The sequence below is a fragment of the Sapajus apella genome, unplaced genomic scaffold (assembly GCF_009761245.1).
Source record: "Sapajus apella isolate SASKATOON/1434 unplaced genomic scaffold, GSC_monkey_1.0 scaffold63, whole genome shotgun sequence".
Taxonomy (NCBI): Eukaryota; Metazoa; Chordata; class Mammalia; order Primates; family Cebidae; genus Sapajus; species Sapajus apella.
The window spans coordinates 12,667,772-12,685,241 of NW_022437003.1; the positions used below are offsets into that span (position 1 = coordinate 12,667,772).

Sequence of the window (17,470 nt, forward strand, 5' to 3'; positions counted from 1 at the left end):
TGCAAGATTTCCAATATATGTTTCTAATAATATAGTGTTCTAATAATCACAACTAAATATGTTGCCCACTGTGGGGTGGATATAATTATTAGGATATGACAACATTGCTTTCGTCTTCCCACTGGATGATTTCTGATGTAGTGAATGGAAGGAGGTAGCCATCGTAACAATGGTGCGAGAGAAAGGAGCATGAAGACAGCGTTCTCACCCTGAGAGGCTGTATGCCAGGGTCTACTGAACTTGGGGGCTACTAATCCAGTATAGATTCACACATGCACGCATATGCGCGCGCACACACACACACACACACACACACACACGGGCACATGCGCCCACACCCTGAATTTGGGGCTAAGGATGTACATTTACAGATGCTTCGGAGAGACCCAGGAGGTGTGGATCTCAAAGAGTAGAAAAAGCAAAGTCACCAGCATGCCCCTCCAGCTTTTCAGGCAGGCCACTGCCCCAACCCTTGTCAGCAAATACCTACATCCATTTTTCCCTATAATCAATTTTAAAAGGAGATTTTTTGTTTTTTTTAAGAGGACTCAGATACAAGGTGTTGCTATTACCTGGGGCAAAAACACAGAAACTAAGCCACTAAGTTCAGTGAACTCTGGCTTAGTTTCTGTGCCTCTGCAGACCTGAGCCATGCACTTAGCTCACCGCAGGCCAGGAACCACGAGAAGCGTACTTTGGGTTGGGGTGAATCTTATTTTGATATTTCGGATTTCTGGTTCTGTTGGAACAAGATGCAGTCTGAGAAAAGCTTGGACTACTGGTACTGGGGCAAAAGATTTGAGCAACAGAGACAGGCAGGGCAGCACCAGGCCTGACGATGCAGACCAAGCCAAACAGAAGCACACATCACCAGGACTATTCTCTCAGATGTTCTTCAATGCTAAGTTGTGCATTAGTGACTATGTTTTTAGCCATTATTGCTGAGTCAGTGCTTCGGTTAGCATCTTTCACATCCCTTCTCTAGGAGTACTGAGATCAACAGATCTGCCTGTCAGTTATCAATCCTATAGCCAATATTCACAACTATCCCATTAACTTGCCCTACGCATACCCCTTCATCATCTTCTTACCTAAACAACGTCCTCTTCTTTTGTAATCCTTTCCAGAATCAGTAATTCTCTGTGGGGGAAATACAACAGCAAGCAAGATATAGCCTCTTTATCAAAATGGTACTCCATCACATTCTGTGATCTCAAATTACTACAGATACAAACACATCCGTGTTCTCTAAGGGAAAAGGAGAGGATGAAGATTTAAAATGTGAGAGTAGTGGAAAAGAAACAGTGAAAATAACCGTCCAACCGTCTTTTGAGGAAGAAGAGGGAGACTAAGAGGCATAGAAGATGAGAAAGGGAAGAATGCCATTGCCTTTCTTCTAGAACTCTCAACGGAATGAAATGTCAGTGTTAGTTAAATAATACTCTGAGACTTGTTTTCTACTACAGACCCAACGAACAGCTAAGACTTAAGACCTTCCAGCCCCATTCGCTGCATTTATCACCACTGTGCAGGCGCCTTCAGCTGGTGGCGCTCTAGCCCCACCCACCCCTTGTAAGTCTGGCACATTCCCTGAGGAAGCTCCTTCCTTCAGGAAGCTCTCACTTTCCCATCATGTGCTAGGAACTTCGACAAGTGCAGATAACTTCTGGCAAGGACACCAAGGACTTCAACGCTCCTGTCCAGGCTCCCATGTCACGAGAGCACCCACCTGGTGTCTTGAATGTAACCCTGAACAAAGCGTCCCTCTGGACACAATGGCATTGCCACCAGGGATTACGTTAACGGGATGAGCTCTGTATTGCCAGTGACAATAAAGTCAGGCACATTGCAAATTAGATACCTTTTGCAGGCTAGGCGGAAAACCTAATCTGATACGACACATTGTTACTAAGGGCAAATGTGGTCTGGGCGCCAAACCCCAGATTTAACACTGAGTTTTTGTTGCATAATCCAGTTATAATTAGGACCTTACTTCGTGTGGCTCTGGTTCACAATGCTTCAGATAATTCACTTAGGAAGGAAACTGTCAGTGAGAGAAGTTTCTGGGCTCTTCCTGGGGCTATGGTGGTTGTAGTTTAGGGCCCCAGCCTCCTATCTGATATACATCATCCCTCCAGCAAGATCCACCTCTACGGAAAACTTACTCTAGGTCATCTGTGCTCAGATCACAGAGACTCTGAAAAGGCCTCTCTCATGTAACGTTAAGCAGCTGACTATATCCTAATTAAAAATGAAACAAGAATTCTCTTTCCTTCAGTACCATTCACAAATTTGACAGACACATTCACTCACTACCTACTGCATAGGTATGGGTATCTGCTGTGGTCTGAACGTTTTTGTCCACTCCAAAATGCATGTGTTGGAAACTTAACCCACAATGCAACAGCACTGGGAGGCAGGGCCGACTGGGAGGTGTTTAGGTCATGGGGGCTCCATTCTCATGATGGGTTTATGCTTGCAGAAGTAGGTTCACTTTCTTCTGCTCTTCTGCCATGTGAAGACACAGGGTTTGTCCTTCTCTTAACCTTCTGCCTTCCTCCACGTGAGGACACAGCAAGAGGACCCTCACCAGGTGCTGCCATCCTGATCTTGCAATTCCAGCCCCCAGAACTGTGAAAAGGAAATTTCTGTTCCTTTATAAATTACCCAGTCTCAGGTATTTTGTTACAGCAAGCACAAACAGACTAAAACAGCATCTGTCTCTCAAAGTTGTCTTCAAAGCAATTTTATCTGATTTTGAATTATTTTTTGTGAATTTTTATTTCAAAAAGTATACCATACTTCAAATCAACAAACATGTGCTTAACTAGTAACCCATACAAGTCAAAGCCATAAACAGAGATACCCTGCGCAACAAATGTATACTCAAATATAATCTGATGCTATTGAAAGAATACCTAAAAACTTAAAAGCAGTTAGTGAAAATTCTTTAATAAAACATATTTATATATTTGACCATTTGAAAAAAAGACCAATGGTGAAAACTCTATAGGGAAAACAACTCAGTTTGTTTCACAAATAACCCGCAAAAATAGCAAGAAGAGAAATGGAAAGGATACCCACAGATCAAACGAACACAAAGGATACATCAACTTATAAAATATGTGGAACTTATTTGCCCTGATTCTAACAAAATGTTTTTAAAACTACAACACTAGGACAACTAGAAATTCAAACACTGACAGGATATTTGACCATATTAAGGAAACTACTCTTATTTTGTTTGTTTCAAAAAGGTATTGTGATGATGTAAAAAGATATCCCTTATCTTTCAGAGTTTATATAATGAAGACATATGAATGAAATGATATCCCCTAGGTTAGTTTTGAAGCAATGTGGGAGGGTGGAAGTAGCAGAGTGGTAAATGCAACCAGACTGGTTACCAGCAGTGAATGACTGAAGCTGAATGACAGGTAAATGGAGGTTTATTACACTATTCTATTTTGTAACCATTTTAAAACTTCCATAATCAATTTTTTTTTTAAAAAAGCCCAATCTGAAATTTTTTAAAAATTGAAAGATTACCAAAGTATCATTCACATGTTATCATGTTAGTAATAATAAACAAGAAATGACATGTAACAGTGCAAGATGAGTGAGGCGAAGCATCTAAAGGCCAGTGCATAGTGGGCATTCAAAAAGGTCACTGCCCCTAAAAATAATCTGAGCCCAAAGGAAAGGAAATAATTTCTGAACTACCACTAGGAGTCAGGTTTACACACACCAAAGCTGAAAGGGTAACAAAAAGAATAGAAAACAATTTCTAGAAATATGATATCCAATGTTCTTCATTCCTTTTGATGGGGTGGGGGCAGGGGGTCAAAGGCCTCCCCTTTAAGAATCTGAAGATTAGAAAGCCTTCAAGATACCAAATTTAAAAAGCAAAACCCAAGGAGCAGAGCAATGTACATGGTATACTGCCATGTGAGTCGTGCATGAGTCTACGTGCCTATGCGTGTGCAGGCAAGGATACACAGTCACTGCTGCAGACAGCCCTGAGGAAAGGGACCGGGTGAGAAAGACATATATTTCATTGCACTTGTTTATTGTCTTTGCTGTTTGAATTAGTTAACTTAGTGAGATTTAACTTTAGTTTTTGAAATTTAAACAACATATGATACATGCAGTAAGTATTTCAACTATCCCGATTTGCCACTGTTAATGTTACCACACCAGTTTCCAGGATATTTTCATGTTTGTGTATGTATACACACACACTTTTAAAAACAAAAAAACAGAAGAAAATACAGATACATTGTTTTTATCTTTATAAATTAAAACATCTTCATAATCCTGCTCCAACACTGATCCACCACTTTTTCTATTAAAAAAGTGGTAGTTTTTTAAAGAACAAAACTTCAAAAGATCTCTATAAAAAAAATCTTATAACTAGTGTAGAGCCTCTCCCAGGAAAAGAGACACAGACACAGACAGACAGACACACAGACACACACACATACACACACGCACATGCACACGCACACACACTCTCTCTTTTTCATACAATTAAGGACTACAGCAATCTACGGAGACCCCTAAACCCAGGTCAAGAACCTCTGATACACTACCCTATCACTATTCTTGCACTGTGAATGAGGAATGAAAAGTACATTTTGATGGTGCTACTGAACACTAATGTTTCTGCTCATTTTTATTTTTTCAGTTGTCAAATTTCTCCCCAAATAATGTAACAATATAGCTCTTATTAGTACACACTATTCTTATTTTGCCATATGGAAAAATAAGTTTAAAAAGTAGGCAATTGAAACATATCATCTTTCCTTTTCTTAACTTACCAATCCAATTATTTTAACAACTCTCACAAAGTGAAAGACAGTAGACAGGAAAGAAAACGCCACTGATATCAGTGCATCGGGCATTGTGCTTGGCATAGGACACTCACTTCATCCTTAGAATCGACCATGTGCCAAGCTTTGAGTGAGGCAGTATCCCCCTCTCTAGAACCTAGGCTCTAGTGGAGATGAAAATATTTTAAGCAAATAAAACGTATTAGTATATAAGTGCCTATAACAGTAAACAATGCAATTTCTACAAATGCAAAAGGAATAAAGAACACTGAAGTACAGCTCTGCTGGCGAACACTTACTCCAATCAATCTACTTCTGTTCCTGCAGGTGGAGAGTGTCTGGTGCAGGGACCTCTCACCAACTCACCTACAAACACTGCCAGCCAACCAAGGGAGCCCAATTCAAAAACCAAAAGCATCCCAGCACCATCTTATTCTTCCGCCTGCCAGCTCAGGAGCCTTCCCAGAGAGTCTTAATCCTTCCATATGATGAAAATCTAGATGGTAAAGTTTTCCTAGGAATTTAGTATCTACTCACTTAGGACTCAGGGCTCTGGTAATGGTAGAATAACCCTCCTCCTAATAACAATAAAAATGCAGACAAAATATGTATTTTTTTTTTAATTAACGTGCTGGAAAGTGACCAACAGCTGGCAGAAACTAGATGTGTTGACTCCTAAAGGCTGACATGCCAAGGAGGTGAGATCACATTTAAATGGTCTTTCCCCCAGAGCAATCCCCAGTCCCCTAGGCACAGTGAGGCAGGAAGCAGTATTACTAAGCTGGAGGGCACAGAGACGGAGTCCGGGCAGCTGGAAATTCAGGGAAGGTAGGTATGGTGAGAGGAAATCCCAGAAAAGAGGGAGACTCAGGGGAGGGTGTCTAGAATCTACGAACAAACCTTCAAATCCTTGGCTGTCTTTTCAACTGCTTTTGTAGAAGATAAGGAACCCAAAGGAAACCTACCCAAAGGAAGACTGGAAGAACTGAGCAAAATATCAGCAGTGACTCAATATGGGGGACAAGGAGCTAGGAACTCAAGTCCTGCCAACATACAGTAGCCAAGCAAACATCTTCTGTTTCCACTGAAACTTCTGACTACAGGCAAATCAACAGACCTATCCTAAAAAGCCTCAAAGCAAACCTCCACCAGTCCATAAAATAATCTGATAGTAATTTAGAAAACACATGATAATCTTCAGATGAAGATAACAATACAGGGCCTCTAAAACATATCCACATTGTTCTCTATATCATTAAAAATTACTAGGCATGCAAATCACAAAAATGCGACACACAGAGAAGGTAATAAAAAGAATAAGACCTACACTAGACAAAGATGTTGTAATCAGCAGACAAGGAATGTAAAATAATCATATTATATGGGAAATAATTTACAGAAAAAAGATGGGTATAGTAAAGGACGAATGAAGAGTAGAAGAATTCCAGAGGAGATATAGAAACTCTAAAAAGAATGGAAATACTAGAACAGAAGAGCACAACAGCTGAAATAAAAATTCACTGGATGAGAATAGCAGCAGACAGGGCACCGCTATTAGGAAAGGACTCATGAACTTGAAGACAGGTCAACAGAAATTGTCCAAGCAAAGCATAGAGCGAAAAGCCCGGAAAAAATGAACAAACTGCAGAATCATATCAAGTAATCTAACATAGATGTAATGAAAGCCCCAGAAGAGAGAGCTGGAAAAACGGAATAGAAGAATTTTCCCCAAACTTGACGGAAAACATCAGCCTGCAGATCCAGGAGGCTCAGTGAACCCAGGGAAGATGACTGTAAAGGATATATTACACATAGACATGTCATAGCAAACCAGCAGATTAAAATAGCAATGGAGATGAGGAAAGGGAGGGGCACAAAGTTGGAGAGGGGAAGAGGAGAAGGAAGCAGCGAGGCAACAGGATTTAAAAATGTCTAACGAGAATTCTATATATAGCCAAATTACCCTCTGAAAGTAAAGCAAAGTGATGATATTTTCAGAAAAAAAGTTGAGAAAATGTCTTGCCAATATGATAAGCAATGCTAAAAGGGGCTGATTCAGGCTGATGAGAAATGACAACAGATGGGAATAAGCACCATAGCAGGGGACAGAGCACCATGGTCCACAGGCCGACTCCAGCCCGTCACTGTTTCTGTAGTGCCCATGCATTATTTAATTGAAAAAAAACAAACAAACAAAAAAAAAAAAACAAGAACAAGAAGAATATATGACAAAGACTGCAGACTATGAGGCCCACAAAATCTGTAATATTTACTATTCTGTTCTTTATAAAAAAAGACTGCCAAATCCCGATTTATAAGAAGAAAAAGATGGAAGGCAAATATAAGACTGTATCTTTTTCTTTAGTCCTTTAAAAGATAATTGTTCAAAGCAAAAAACAACAACAGCAACAATGAATTAAAGTATTTACGGCATGTGTATAAATAAAATAGATTACAAAAAATTAACTCATCTAAAAATGCCCTAAGCCCAAGGCCATCCCATAAATAATGAACTCATACAACCCCAAATCTTAGTAATATTATTTCACATTACTTCTCAAAAGCCTTAGAACACTGGACAGAAATGGTTAATTATTAACAACGCCAACTGAAATAAAATAGATGGTGTGCTTCCAATCTATTTTCTAACACACACAACAAACAGCAAGTATGTTATCAGCTATGAAAACGTTTTGAAAAACTGAAAGCACCTTCTTTGTTTAAAGTGCTTCTTAAAAAGTTAATAATTTGTTCTCTTTCAACCTGTTAAATATTGGCAAAATGTGAGGACTGACAGGAAACATTTCTGTGAGGAAAACACATGAAGAAGGGTAAAAATAGGAAAAGGCAGACAGTATTTGGGGAACAACGGTGCGAGGCAGAAAGTAAATACGCAAGGTGAGAGGAGAGTGGTGAAGAGTTAGTGTCAGGACAATGAGCAGAGTCTCACAAGGCACAGAGGGCTCCGGCTGGGGGGCTGGAGGGACAGCAATGCCAGCCCCTTACTGTCAAGGAGGTGACTCGCTTTCAGCGCTGTATGTCCAGTTGCTTGCATGATTGACGATTGACCACATAACCGAGGAAGTGTCTGGAATCAATAGGTTAACTCCTACATGAACGAATGAAGAATCAGAAATGGTCTATTAGGGATAAGAAGTCAATGTGTGCACATAACAATGAATTTGGAACGTGAGACTAAGGGGTGGGGGTTTATTCCAAGAGAGATGCTTCAAAAGAATGCTAGAACAGAACACTGTAAACTGATCAAGTCAGGACCTACTGATTCTGATTTGTAATTCAGAGTCTCGAGTTCTTATTTACTTTAATAGATCCTGGTTTGTGTTTTATCATGTTTGGCCACTAGAGAAAATTGGGGGTGTTTTGTTTTCATTTTATTTCAAATGCACACTATGTAAATAAAATTATTATGAGTGAGAAAATTAAAAATTAGCAAGAAACTGACAAAGAAACTGACCAGATAGATGGGAATAAATGGTAATCTAAAATCATGCAGGTGGCTGAATGGAGACAAATTTTATAAATGGTCAGGTTACTAGCGAGTATTTTCCTACTGGTATGACTTTTACTTTCAATTTAAGTTCAAATTGCAGAAATTTGTGTAATGACTTTTTAGGGTATGAAGACCCTGAATTTTTTAAGTAACAAAGTTTCATATTAGTATCCAGTCATGCACTCCCATAATGACATTTCAGTTAACAACAGACTGAATGTACAATGGTGGTCCCCTAAGATTATAAAGGAGTTGAAATAGTATTTTAGTAGAGACAAGGCTGCACCATGTTGGCCACGCTGGTCTCGAACTCCTGGCCCTAAATCATCTGCCCACCTTGGCCTCCCAAAGTTCTGGTATCACAGGCATGAGCCACCATGCCCGGCTGAAAAATCCTTATTGCCTAGAGACATCTGGGCCTTCTACTCTCATAATGCAATACATTCTTCACGCATTTGTGGTGATGCTGGTGTAAACAAACCTACTCCACTGTCAGTCATATACAAGTACAGCACATGCAACTATGCAATGCTTGATAATGACAGTAAATGACTGTGTGACTGGTTTATGTATTACTATACTTTTATTATTTCAGATTGTACTCCTTCTACTTATTTTTTTTTTTTAAGTTAACAGTAAAACAGCCTCAGGCAGATCCTACAGGAGGGATTCCAGAAGAAGCACTGTTCTCATGCGAGATGACAGCTCTGCCCCTGAAGACCTTTCGTGGGACAAGATGTAGAGACGGAAGACAGTGATATTGATGAGCCTGCCTCCGTGCAGGGCTAGGCTAATGTGTGTGTGTCTTAGTTCTCGACAAGAAAATTCTAAAAGTAAAAAACAAGAAAAAAGAAAAGAAGAAAAACAATCTAAAAATAGAAAAAAAAACTTATAGAATAAGAATATAATAAAATATTTTTGTACATCTATACAATGTGTTTGTTTTAAGCTAAATGTTATCACAGAAGAGTCAAAAAGTCAAAAATTAAAAGTTTATAAAGTAAAAAAAGTTACAGGAAGATATGGTTAATTTATTACTAACAAATTTTTTTTTAAAAAGTTGAGTATGTCCTAAGTATAGAGCATTTATAAAGTCTACAGTAGTGTGCAGTAATGTCCTAGGCCTTCCCATCCACTCACTGACTCAACCCAGAGAAACTTCCAGTCCCTCAAGCTCTATTCATGGTAAGTGTCCTACAGAGGTTGTATGGATTTTTTATCTTTTTTTTTTTTTTTTTTTTGAGTCGGAGTTTTGCCCTTGTTACCCAGGCTGGAGTGCAATGGCGCAATCTCAGCTCACTGCAACCTCCGCCTCCTGGGTTCAGGCAATTCTCCTGCCTCAGCCTCATACTATATTCTTACTGTACCCTGTTTAGATACATAAATACCACTGTGCTGTAACTGCCTACAGTACTCAGTACAGGAACATGCTGTGCAGGTTTGTAGCCTAGGAGCAATAGGCTCTACCACACAGGCCATGTGTGTAGTGGGCTGTACCATATAGGCTTGTGTAAGTACACCCTATGATGTTTGCCCAGTGACCAATGAGGCAATCACCTAACGACACATTTCTCAAAATATATCCCATGTTAACGATTAATGACTTTGTACATTATATAAGTCAATTTTTGTGTATGTGTGCACGTTTTAAAGAATAATGCTGACATAGCTGTGTTTCTGGGGAAAGTGACAAAAAATTGATATGGCTGATAATGAGGATAAAGAGTAGAGGCAAGTAAAGGAAGAAAACACCAATTTTTTTTTATTGTATATACTTCTGTACCAGTTAAGTTCATGTATTACTCATATTAAACATATGTTATTTACTGATTTAAATACACAGGTATGTATTTGTGTGTGTGTGTGTGTGTGTGTGTGTGTGTGTGTAAATACGGATAGTCAAATAAAAAACAAACTTGGGTGTCTCAATTACCTAAAAGTATATAAATGCCTGCTTGCTTATATGCTTAACACACATAGTACATATATGTGTGACAATTTACACATGCATCTTCACAAACATATATATGCACATACACGAATATACACACACACTGTCAGATTCTTTTTTAAGTATTCTCCCTTAAATGCTATACACGATTCCATATTTCCAATTTATTTGATGCCTGCTTCCTCCTTCCAAATTAAGGATATTTTAGTATCTACTAACTGACAATAATACTATTACAAGTATTATAAAACATGATACTTTATCCTTTACATTTCTTTAATTTAGTCAAAAGTGTTAGTCAATGTATTCTAAAGTCAGGCTGGGCGTGGTGGCTCATGCTTGTAATCCCAGCACTTTCGGAGGCCGAGGTGGGCAGATCACATGAGGCCAGGAGTTCCAGACCAGCCTGACCAACATGGTGAAACCTCACCTCTACTGAAAACACAAAATTAGCTGGGCATGGTGGTGTGCACCTGTAATCTCCACTATTTGGGAGGCTGAGGCAACAGAATTACTTGAACCCGGGAGGTAGAGGTTGCAGTAAGCCAAGATTGCACCACCTCACTCCAAACTGGGCAACAAGAGCAAAACTCTAACTCTGTCTCAAAAAACAAAAAAAAGTATTCTGAGGTCAGTTAAGAAGCCTGCTCTTGGCTGGGTGTGGTGACTCATGCCTGTAATCCCACCACTTTGGGAGTCTGAGGTGGGCAGATCACCTGAGGTCAGGAGTTCGAGACCAGCCTGACCAACATGGTGAAACTCCCATCTCTATTAAAAATATGAAATTAGCTGGGTGTGGTGGCGCATCCCTGTAATCCTAGCTACTCAGGAATCTGAGGCAGGAGAATCGCTTGAACCCAGGAGGCAGAGGTTGCAGTGACTCGAGATTGCACCATTGTACTCCAGCCTGGGCAACAAGGGCAAAACTCTGTCTCAGACAATTTAAAAAAAAAAAAAAAAAAAAAAAGAAGTCTCCTCAAAATTTGCGTCTCTTCTAAAGCACAGCCCCCCTCACCAGCAAGAATCAGAAATTAAAAAGGATATGAAAAATTTAAGTAGGTGGTGGAGGGGAGGAAAAGAAAATGAACACAATAGATAAAATCTAACAGCTTTAGTCATCAACTATAGATACGATCTTCATTTGGAGAATTACAATAAAAATAAATCAACAAACACACTAACATTTTACAGTTCCTCAAGCCAACATGGGGGGGCACTGATTTGTACCCCACATCACCTAATACCATCCCTTCCCCACCAGAGCAGTTGCTTCCTTTCATCATAATGGTTCTTCCCCGGACCATGCACTCCATGGTCTGCGGAGGACAGGCAGGAGTTGGGTACACAGGCAGGAGTTGCTCATCACTGTCCTCAGCACAGAGCTAGACACACAGCAGGCAGTGCACCCAATAATCTCCAGCTTGGTATCAGATAAATGCAATAAATCCTAACCATTCTACAGCATATGTGCCTACTCAAAAGCAGGGAAGAATTAACACTTTAAAACCACAAGAAAAATATACCTTAAAAAAAAAATCCAAGCTCAAAAACTTTAAAATTAACTACATTGTTTAACAGTCTTTATTATTATTTCTGTAAAATGAATGGCTAAATGGCTAGAGTCAACTTCCTTTCAAGAATTCATATGAGAAAAGTTAACAAGTTTTCTAGAGTTTCACAGAAATAGGTTAAATATGTAACTTTCCAATTAATTTTCCATGCTATAATTTTAAATGTAAATCATAGTAACAACTAAGTGAAATACTTCAATAAAAATAGAAAAAGTCTAAAAATGCAGAAATTTATAGGTAGTCAACTATGCGATCCATAATACTAATCATTAATCATTAATTTAAAAATTGGCTTTTTAATTAAACTTAAACCCTAACCCTACCCCAACACTAACCCTAACCAGCCAACTCATTCAGAGATACATTCTTTAAACTGATTTCCCAATGACTAACACTTAGAAAACATATCACCAAATCTGCTGATGAAAATACACTGAATTATGTTTCAGGAAAATAAATTATCTGGAATCCACATTACTACTGTTATTGTTCAAAGTCATTAGCCTAAATAAATAACAGTTCACACACTTTGTATGTGTGTATGCATATAAATATAAGTGTGTGTGTGTATATGTGTGTATATATATAAACATATATATAAACACACACACACAAATAGTGTGTCTGTTTTTGTTTGAAATATATCCATCATCCCATTATATATAAACATGTATATGTCTTCTAGTTACTTGTTTTCATTGTTACCTTGATGAAATAGCTCAGAGAAGACAATAATATTGGGCCCTTAGTAAATTTAAAGTGGTTCTGAACAAATATCTATTCATGATAAAATTTATAATGCATAAAATTCCCAATCTAAATCTTCATAATCTAAGCAATCAGAAAAACTCATACGCTTTGAGAAATGATCACAACTGAAACAATGAACAAGTATCATTTCTTTCACAAAAGAAGTACTTGGCTAAGTCCAACACTTCCAAGGACTATGGCCAAAAATAACAGTAATTAAGCTTGCAACTTCATATGTATAGATCTGAACTAGTCAAACCAAAAATAGCTTTCTGATCATTTATCAGCTGCTGCCATTTGCCTAAGAAGTTAACTGCAACAGAGACTAAGTTAGACAGATCATGGTGAAAACACACGGAAATATAACTGAACTTAAGACTTAAAGCTCTTTTCAGTTACGGTATGGTAGCACACGAGGGATGGCCATCATGCAATTACCTGCATACTTAACAAGATTGACTATTTCTTAAACTCCCTACGATATACATAAAATATACGGCAAAACACAAAATCAACACACATGCACACAGCTCTTAAAACCAATGGAGACAGCACAAGATCTGTTCAGATCCAGCATAAGAATCCCTCCCCTTGAAAATTCTCCTCTTGAATGAAGAACACTGCCTTTTAGGCATGCCCACGGCACACAGCTTGCCTTCCCCCACTGGTGCCTCAAGCTCCTGGTGTTCCTTCTGGTGAGAATCACCTCCCCAATGTTCCCATACACCTGTCTGGGAAGCCCTCATTCTCTTTACAGTCACACCTGGCATTTCAGGCGCTACTGGGGAAGTCCAACAGCAACAGCCTCCTATGTGCTGAGCACTGTTCTGAGGACTTCACATCTACATGTGAACCAGTCAAACCAAAAACAGCTTTCTGATCATTTATCAGCTGCTGCCATTTGCAGAAGCTAACTGCATCACAGAAACCAAGTTAGGCAAATCACAGAGAAAACACACTAAAATAAAACTGGACTTACAGCTCCTTTCAGTTATTATATGGTAACAACCATTCAATCCTCATATACACACCCCACAAAAAAATACCTACCTGAGAGAAGGAGACCACCCTTGACCTCCATTTTCCAGAAGAGCAAACAGTGGCACACAGAAATGAATTTGCAGGGCCCGTCAGAAGAAGAGCCAGCTTGAACCCAGGCGGACTGCCTCCAGAACATGAAGTTGTTAGTACGGTGCTACTCTACGCCACCCCCTGTATTCTCTTGCGCACCTGCAGGGCATCCTGCCCAACCTGGCAACTTCTCATCTTTCATGTGTGAGCATCAATGTCGCATGCTCTTGAAGCCCTCTCCTGATGCTAACTGGGAGCATTCTAGAGTGCACCAACAGCACCCCACCTCTTCGTGTGTTAAATGTATATATGTGACACTGCCTGTTTCATGTCTGTCTCACCCTCTAAAATCAAATGCCATGATCAGAATCTGTCATAGTTATTCTGCTATCCCAGGCCCCAACATTTATCTACAACCCACCAGTTTTTCATGATATGCTTTAATCCTCTCAGAAACACCTCCTAATGACTCCAGGAAATTAACAGTTTCTTGCCTCCCTAAACACTGCACAGACCTTTATCTAGTTCATACAATTTGGCATTTAGTTGTATTCAATTTGTCCACCATGATGTAGGTCTTATTTGGGCCTTAAATTATCTATTATGTGTGAATCTCTTTTCCCTCTGAAATGTTCCAGCTACCTGAAGACAGAAGAGCCAACCCCACAGTATGCGTGCAGCCCTAGAAACACTGTATGTGCTCAATATGGCTGGATTCATATCTCTTGGAGGAAAAGAACATACTGAAAATGCCTTGACTGCTTCATGAAGGCCCACTGGAAAGTCAGGATGGAAAACCAAATTGAAAAATTCCTTTTGCAGAGAGAATCCAGCAGCCTATAACTGATCTAACTGATCCACAGAAGGGGAATGGAAATGTGCATGTGTATGGGGTGAGGGCGGACACAAAAAATGAAAACTCCACGAAGCTGTCAGGAAAGGTAGCCTCTCCCTTCTCTTCTCTTTTGTCTTTTCTTAGGCTAGCCCTCAGAACCAAGAGTTCTCAGTTCTGGCTCAAAACTGAAGTTCCATTTTACTATGGCAGAAATCACAGACAGACACATGCAGATACATACAATTTCACCAACATAGTTTTGAAGAATAAAAAAAGGTTTTATCACGACTACTGAAATAATTCACACTAAAAGTGCCTTATAATACTATCATTTAAGTTGCAATTACAACTCGTGGTGATGTTACCCACTGCTGTTAACAAATGATCATTAAGTTCTTCTTATGATGACCTTACTGAAATAGCCCCCAACAACAGCCTGCTGAGGTTATTCGCTGAGAAAGAAAGAAATTTCATCTGGTTTCCCTGAATGTTGTACCACAGAAAGGGTCTGGAATACTTAATCATTATCATTTACAAAATTTACGGTATATACACTGTTCCCACTATAGGGATGCACTGCTTCTAGAAATCCGTAAACTCCAAAATTGTGACTCAACAGCATTGAGTCACATTAAATTAAAAAATATTTATTTGATGTCCAATGAATTATTTATAAGTAGATGCATTACAGAAGAAAGCTCCAGAGTCAAGGCCAGAAACCTGGGTAGGAGCAAGCAGCAGAGCAAGAATCCAGGAAGAGAGAGTATTATACATTATACCAAGGCATGCTCCTTGTCAAAATCTGAGATCTCTCATTTCCCAAGATCACATCTAATCTTCAAACCAAGGCAAATCATGGAAGTTTTAAATATGGGAGTCACCTGGAAGTCCTAGACTTAAGACCCAAGGTTTGCAATGCTCATGAAGGTCCAGGACATGCAATGATTTCTACCACTGCTAAGAAAAACATGTGAATCTCGTGCATGGCGAAGCCGGCACACAGGAGGTTCCTCTTGGTTGGAGAGTCAGTCTTGCAGACTGCCCAGTAACCACTCTCAAAATCTCCACTGTTCTTTATTCTGTCCTGTAAAATGTGCAATACTCAGGCAATCCCCAAATCCTCTCATTTTTCCTTCAAAAACCTCTCTAAGCTGCCCACCTCAGCCACCCAGATCCAAGCCTCTTCTCTTCCCAAGACCTCTGCCTCTTTGCAGCGCTCTGCATGGCATCTGCTCCTGCCCTTCCCTGCCTTCCAACCAATGTTCCATATGCAGCCACACCTGCCAACAAGAGCCAGTTCCTCCCTCCCTCTAGTATCTTAGCGCATCTTCATCTTAGCCCTCCCTACCAATGTCCTCATCCCAATCTTGTTCAATGCCATATAACTCCACTAGCGATTTTTAGGTTGGGGTGATTTTGCCCCCGAAAAGGCATTTGGCAATGCCTGGAGACATCTTGGGTTACAACTGAGGGAGAAAGATTGCAATTGGCATCTTGTGGGTACAGGCCAGGGATTCTGTCAAATATCCCATGATGCACAGGGCAGCACCCAAGATGAAGAATTAGCCAGGCCAAATCATAAATAGCACTCAGGTTGAGAAACTCTGCTAGAAATCAACAAATACTTTAACGATAACTGAAAAAGGATTCAATATTACTTTAACCACAGCCTCTTTATTTCTTTTATTCTATCAACTGTTTCCAAACAGAACATAATTTAAATTAACATATTATATTTTAAAATCATTAATAATACATGCTAGCAATAACTACTACTACAGGGGAATCTTCATATTTAGCACTAGAATAAAAGTACTCACATGTATTCTTCTAGTAAGTAGCTGTGAGAAAACTAAGGCATGAAGAGGTATAACTTCGGTCACTCAGCTAAGACATGGAAAGCTGGGATTTCATCCCTTGACACCTGAACAGAAAGCTTTTCCCACTATGCCCAGACTATACTTTACTTTTAATACGCAAAAAACAGTAATGTGTCGGGGTTAAAAACTTCTCTCAGTCCAAATCCTGGTCTACCCTTTTCTTATCTTTATGGCACTGGGCAAATGACCTTACAATACAAACCTCAGTTTCCTCATCTGTAAAATGGGTTAGAAAATAGTACCTACCTCACAAAGTTGCATGAGATTCAGAAAAAACAAGTAAGTTTGGAGTAGCACTCAGCATGTAGTTGGCACTCATTAAAGATTACTTATTATTATCTAACAAATACTCAAATATTTTATTCCCCATAGCCTTTTGACTTGCATGAATAACTGAAAAAAAAGAAAACCAATTTTCGCTTCCTTGTTGAATAAATGTAACTTAGAGTTAATTTTAAAATTAAGAAAAATAATGAAATGTTTAATTTCATCAATATCTATACCTAATAACTCATAAATGTTTATGCATTTAAATATCATACTCAAAAAGTAAAGAAATTTAGCCTTAACATACAATATTCCAAATAAAAAAAGAAGTCGTTTTTAGGATGCCAAATAAGATTACTGTATCATTAAAGGAATAGTTTTATATATATAATCTCCAATATTTATTAAGAAATTTCTGAAATACCTTAACTTAATGTAATACTTTGCAAGTAAATGCCATAATAAATTTGTACATTCTACAAATCTGTTCAGTGGTACTATGCAATACCATCACCTAGATTTTACATAACACTGCATTTTTAAAAAGAAAACATTAGGCATTTGTTTTCACGGATTTAACTTAAATTAGTTATTATTTAAATAAGTTGTAATATGCATTAAGCAGTTATTATTAGCAACTAGTTATTATTTAAATAAGTTGTAATATGCATTAAGCAGTCAATGACTAACAACCTTACAATGTATTATTTCACCTAAACCATTTCTGACTCTACTATAGAACAATGTTAATATTTGGCTCTCATTCAAATTGCATCAGAAAAGAAGTCAAATAAGTTTCTTTATA

General features: G+C 38.8%; 1 protein-coding gene across 6 annotated transcripts in view; it reads right to left on the minus strand.

Moving 5' to 3' along the window:
- The window catches only part of HIVEP1 (HIVEP zinc finger 1), a 148,045-nt gene that overhangs the window by 78,714 nt on the left and 51,861 nt on the right, over positions 1 to 17,470 (minus strand). The gene's annotated exons all lie outside the window — the stretch shown is intronic.